The sequence below is a fragment of the Ictidomys tridecemlineatus genome, chromosome 1 (assembly GCF_052094955.1).
Source record: "Ictidomys tridecemlineatus isolate mIctTri1 chromosome 1, mIctTri1.hap1, whole genome shotgun sequence".
Taxonomy (NCBI): Eukaryota; Metazoa; Chordata; class Mammalia; order Rodentia; family Sciuridae; genus Ictidomys; species Ictidomys tridecemlineatus.
In genome coordinates, this window is record NC_135477.1 from 118,761,551 (window position 1) to 118,767,496 (window position 5,946).

The following is a 5,946-nucleotide window of genomic DNA, read 5'->3' on the forward strand; positions in this document are numbered from 1 at the left end:
ACTCTCCCCACCAGGGTCCGGGGCGCCGCCCTCCTACCCCGAAGCGCGAGTCTACACCACTCCGCCTCTTCTTCTGGACCGAGAAGACAGAGCACCCAAGAGGGTGCTCCACCCGAATCTGCCCACCTGCTAACAACTTCGCTTAGCAAGACTGTGGAAGCTACCGCTGGAGACTCTTCTCCCAGGTTAATATTTCTTCCCCCATAAAAGCACCCTTTCTCACTTTCCCAACCCCGCCTCTTCATCTCAGGAACATCAGCAATCGCCACAGATGAAATCTTGTAACAAAATTTGAACAAACAAGGGTACCTGAGTTTCTAGTATTTTTTTCCTCTGAGAATGTGCACATCTGTTATCTCATTTGCCCCCTCAAGTATCTTCCAGAGTGAGATTCTATGGTGTTCATTAAAAGATGGGCCCCAGAAAGGTGAAATGACTTTGCTGGGAGCATAACTGGGACGATTTCCCAGGAGCTTTACCTGACTAAACTGCTTCAAAATTCAGCTCCTCCACCCATCTTAGCTAAATAGCAGAGATTTCCTTGGACCAAACAAGATCACAGAACAAGGTGATTGGAGAGACCATTCAGAAGCCCCATCATTTTCAGATGATCAGTTTCAGAGAGGAAGCTCCACTGCCAGGATTAAACTAGGTAGAAACTCAGCTGTGCCCAGAATCCAGAATCTACCCGTAAAGGATAAGACCTGGGCTTAATTCCCACCAGCTCCCAGAGTAAAGATAGAACCACATGGAAGAATAAGAGCTAACCAGTGCCCAGAAGAAAAAAAGAGGATGATGAAAGAAAGTGTGTGGAGGTTCATCCCTTAACACTCCAACCTGGGCCCTATCCTTACTTCCACAGTCCACCTGGCAGAAGGCCAGGAGGGAGGCTATTGCAAAGTGCAATATAAACCTCTGAGATTTATTGGCTGCTGCTTCTGAACATGGCCATCCTGCTGTGGCCTCTGGGGGGCATTTGCCGATATAATCAGCCCAGAAAGAGAGTCATTCTGGCCAGGGGTGTAAATCAACCTTCACAAAGCTAGGAAAGAGACATGTGGCCCTAGATAAGGAAGGAGACTGATGTGGCCTCTGTGCCCTTCCCTCCCTTCTCCTGCCCAGGGGGAGCTGGTTCCTAAGCTGTAATGCACTTTAAATGGAGTTTGTGCTTCTTTTTAATCTATATCTGCCCTGCCAGTTTTACAGGAGAGTTGCGAAAATGAACATCTGGCTATCCGGCTATTGTACAGACCCTGTTTTCTCCCAGCTTTTCTGCCTCTGTGGAACTTTCCCAAGCCTCCAGTGCAGTTAGAAAACCTGTAGCAGGGCTGCTCTTAGGCTCAACTTTCCACTCCACTCTGACAATAATTTCATAAGGAATTTACAAAGCAAAAGGAAATATTTTCAGGTGATTGAAATGCTAAAAAAAAAAAAAAAAGGCCTAAGACCCATAAACCCACAAAGATGTGGAGTAGTCAAGGGATATCCCCTTCCTCCAGCAACCACATCAGGTCAAATTCAGAGTAGGAGAGTGCCTACTGCTTATCAAATGATGTCCTGAAGGAATGTAGGAACAGGGTCAAGCTGACAGGCTGAGAGCAATGTCCAATTTCACCTGTAAGAGATCAGCCTTTTTGATTAAATGAAGTCTGGGTACTAGGGTGGAAAGCCTAACATCATAGGTTCTTTAATGGGGACTAGTAACCAAGGCTAGGGGACGGTTGAAGAAGCCTCTGCAAATAAATATGACTCCAAGGCTAATATTGACAGCCCTTCCAGCATATCCTCTCCCCACCAACCATGTGCTGCTGTGACTGCCAACACCTGCCAGATAGAAAAAACACTGCCACTGGGAACCTTATGGATAACAAATGAGCCTTCTTCTACCAAGATATTAGCCATCAATTCAATTCAATAATGTCTTTATGCTAGGTGCGAAATGGCACAAACCCTGCCCTGAGTGAGGCTTACAAACTACTAATTGGGACTCAAAGGTCCAGAGTACCTGTGTCTTACTGTATTTCCATTTGCAATGTTGATTTCCTCCTCTTATGGTCACAATTTATGGACTCTACCTTCTCTCAAGTCCTCTGTCCTTGTTGGGCTTTAATTCCCACTGCTATCCTAAACTGGGTCTACAGCAGCCTAGTGAATAGTTAAGACAAAGGCTGTGCTAGTGACCTTAAACAATCCCTTAATTTTTCTATACTTCCATTTATTCATCTGTAAAATTAAGAATAATAGTATCCATTTCATGTAAAGATTATAAGGATTAAATGAGTATAGGGTTTAGCATAGTTAACATTGTAACTGTAACATTGCACTGAGTAAATGATGTCATCCCAGGTGGCATGTAGGAGTTAATTATTCTATGAAGTTGGCCAGCCCCCACCACTTGACCTTCTGATTTAGAGCTGGAGGCTGCAGTATTTCTTCCTTTTTTTGTGCTAGGACAGAGTGCTTGTAGGGATGGGAACAGAGAATCATTTTCTACCTTCTCTTAAAAGCAGGTATTGTATCACATTAGAATATCTGTGGTATTTAGGATTGACAGCTTCAAATATGTCTAAAGGAACTGGTATTTCCTTAACATTTGCTTGAATTGAATGGGGAGAGAATATTCCATGCCTCCCACTTTATACTCCTGATAAAGTCAACCAGGTATGGGACTATGATAACCAGTCAATTGTTAGGCCAAAAGATTTCTATGCTTTATTACTTGACCTCATGATGAGCAAATTCTAAGGGCACCAGTGAGAGCCAACTCCCTACACGCTGACATGCTGTTTTTCTGTTGTTGTTGGGATTAAACTCAGAGCTTTGCACATGCTAGGCAAGCCCTCTACCACTAAGCTGCTATACCCTGGCTTCCCACACTGTTCTTTGATGAGGATTTGGTAATAGCAAAATCCAAGCATGAAGGGTACAGACTCTGGAACCATATTGTCTGGATTCAAATTCAATTTTACCATTAGCTTTTTTTATTTGCTGTACTGGGGTTCAAAACCTAGGGGCACTTTACTGCTACATTCCCAGTTCCTTTTATTTTTGAGACAGGGTCTCACTAAGTTGTAGAGAATGGCCTTAAACTTGCAATCTTCCTGCCTCAGCCTCTAGAGTTCCTGGTATTACAGTTTGTGGTCTTAAATTATTTAGTCTCAATTTCTTCTTCTTTTCTTTTTTAAACAATACCTTTATTTTTTAAAATTTTTATGTGGTGCTGAGGATTTAACCCAGGGCCTTGCATGTGCTAGGTGAGCACTGAAACGCTGAGCCACAACTCCAGCCCAGTCTCAACTTCATCTGCAATAAAGAAATGCACATAAAACAAAAATACAAATAATGAGTACTTGCCTCATGAAACTATTGTGAAAATGTTTGTATGTATGAGTCTTATATGCAGTTAGGCACCTAAAATGCAGTAGCTAATATTATTCCTGAAAATAACATGAATCAAATCACAGTCCCTATACAATACATATGGGAAAGCTGGGGATGCAGCTCAATGATAGGTCACTTGCCTAGCATGTATGAGGCCCCAGTACTGAAAAAAAAAAAAAAAACATATAAAATGGGATGTAGTTCAATGTAGAACATCTGCTTGGCATAAGCCAAGGGTTCAATCCTCAGCACAATCACCCCCAAAAACAGATTACAAAAAATTATATGGGAAATGTTTGCCTTTTAGGAAAATATAATTTTTCATAGATAATCATGCCTTACTTTTTTGTTTTACTAATCAGAATTTCCACTTAAGATTACTGAAATGTAGGGCTGGGGATGTGGCTCTGCTCTAAGCTAAGGTACTTTATCCTTACTTTGTGGTAGTGTGCTTGCCTGGTACACGTACGGCCCGGGTTCAATCCTCAGCACCACATACAAACAAAGATGTTGTGTCCGCTGAAAAACTAAAAAATAAATATTAAAAAAATTCTCTTAAACAAAATTATTGAAATGTAAACACATGGACACCAATTGCTTATCGAGTCAGGAATGGTTTTACCATTCTGGGAAAAATAATCAGGAAATGACATACCAATAAAGGCAGAGAGTTCAGGACCACTAATTACACTTAGGAGAGGGGTGTTTCAACCAGATGTTTCCACAGGTTACTAAGAACTGCTTGTGGGAGTGAGGACCGGGGCTCATGTGCAGGTGGAACAGAGTAGCAGATCTTTCCCTCAGCTGTTTCCACTGAACTAAGTTCACACTCCCTTTGAGCTCTGAGCTCTAAACTTAGTGAGAAGGCCAGGGAGGTAACTTTCATCCTGACAGAGAAGCAGTAGCTAGCACAGGAGGCTGCAGACTCCAGCTGGCTGTCTTGGAAAATACAGCAGTGCCCTCTGCTGTGAGGCACACAAGTGGCATTCTAGGGCAAGAACATTTGGGAACCTTGAAAAAAAAAATCAGTTCAGCAGCTCAGATATGATGCGTCGCCCAATGGCTACAATACTCCTTTCTCATTGAAGGGGGGGGGGGATGTTGCCCTACTCTAGAACCCAGGAAGAATTTTTTTGGGGGGGGGGGTCTATTCTGCTCTAAGCTAAGGTACTTTGTCCTTCCCTTGTCCTGGGCTTTCAATAATATTAGGTCAATGCAAGAAAATGACATGTTCAGTGAATCCCTCAGTTATCTCAGGTCAAGTAAGGCTGTAACTCAACACACATACAGTCTACTCATTTTAAAGAGCTCCAAGAAAGGAAAATCTGGAATCAATGTTCTGAAGAATGCATTTTAAAAGGTCTTCCTTGGATCTAACTGATTTGATATACTATACTTTTATTCTCTTTTATTCCTTTCTTCACGTAACACAGATCTCTACTCTTACTTCCCTGAATCCTAAACTTGCCTTATGAGATGTAAAATGGAAGAGAGAATATAGGAAATGGCAAAAGTCAAAATCCCATTATAAACAAGTGAAATCTGAATCTAATTCAGATCTATCTGCTACCTTGGAGAATGCTAATCATCTTTTTTTATTTGTACAGGGGATTTAACCCAGAGTCAATTAACCACCTAACTATATCCCCAGTCCTTTTCTGTATTTTATTTAGAGACAGAGTCTCACTGAGTTGCTGAGGCTGACTTTGAATTTGCAATCCTTCTGCCTCAGCTTCCAAAGCTGCTGGGATTACAGGCATGCACCACTGCACCCAGCTTCATCTTGGCTTTCTGGGCCTAGAGATCACACGGTGCCAAGTCTGGGAACACTTTTAAGCAACTCATACCAGGGAATGGTCAAGGAAAGAAACACCTGGGATATTGCTAAGAATACAATTTAAAGCATTTTCCTTAATTCCAGAGCAGTGGTTCTCATACTTAGCTTATATCAAATCACTTGAAAAGGGAAATTTTTTAAAACCCAAATTTTGGAGCCCTAACCTCAGAGGTTCTGACAAAGTCTGAGGTGGGCCATGAAATTTGCATTTCACAAAAATTCAGATAATGCTGATGGTCCAGAATCCAAAGTTTTAGAACAAATTTTGAAGAAAACACTTTGGCCTCAGGTATGAATAAAAATGGCAACACTTTTATGTCTAAAGGAGACCAATTTAGAATATTCTCGTGGAGCTAGAGATAGAACCCAGGGCTTTGTGACTGCTAGGCAAGCATTCAACCATTGAGCTGTATCCCTGTCCCCCTTAAAGAAGTCTAATTTGGTGATCATCTCCTTATATAGATTATCTAGGAGCATTCTGGGCTCACAACCCATTTCTCATTCTGCAATAGTTACTTTCCCAGGAGGAAACAAAGAAAATACAAGAAAGAAGGTAGGCAACTTTCTTGCATACCCATAAGCCCAGGGAGAAAAAGATCTTTCTGACTTGTAAGAAGAATGTAAGAGAGGCTGGGTTGTAGCTCAATGGTAGAGCACTTGTCTTGCATGCATGAGACCCTGGGTTAGATCCTCAGCACCACATAAAAATAGACAAATAAAATTATTGT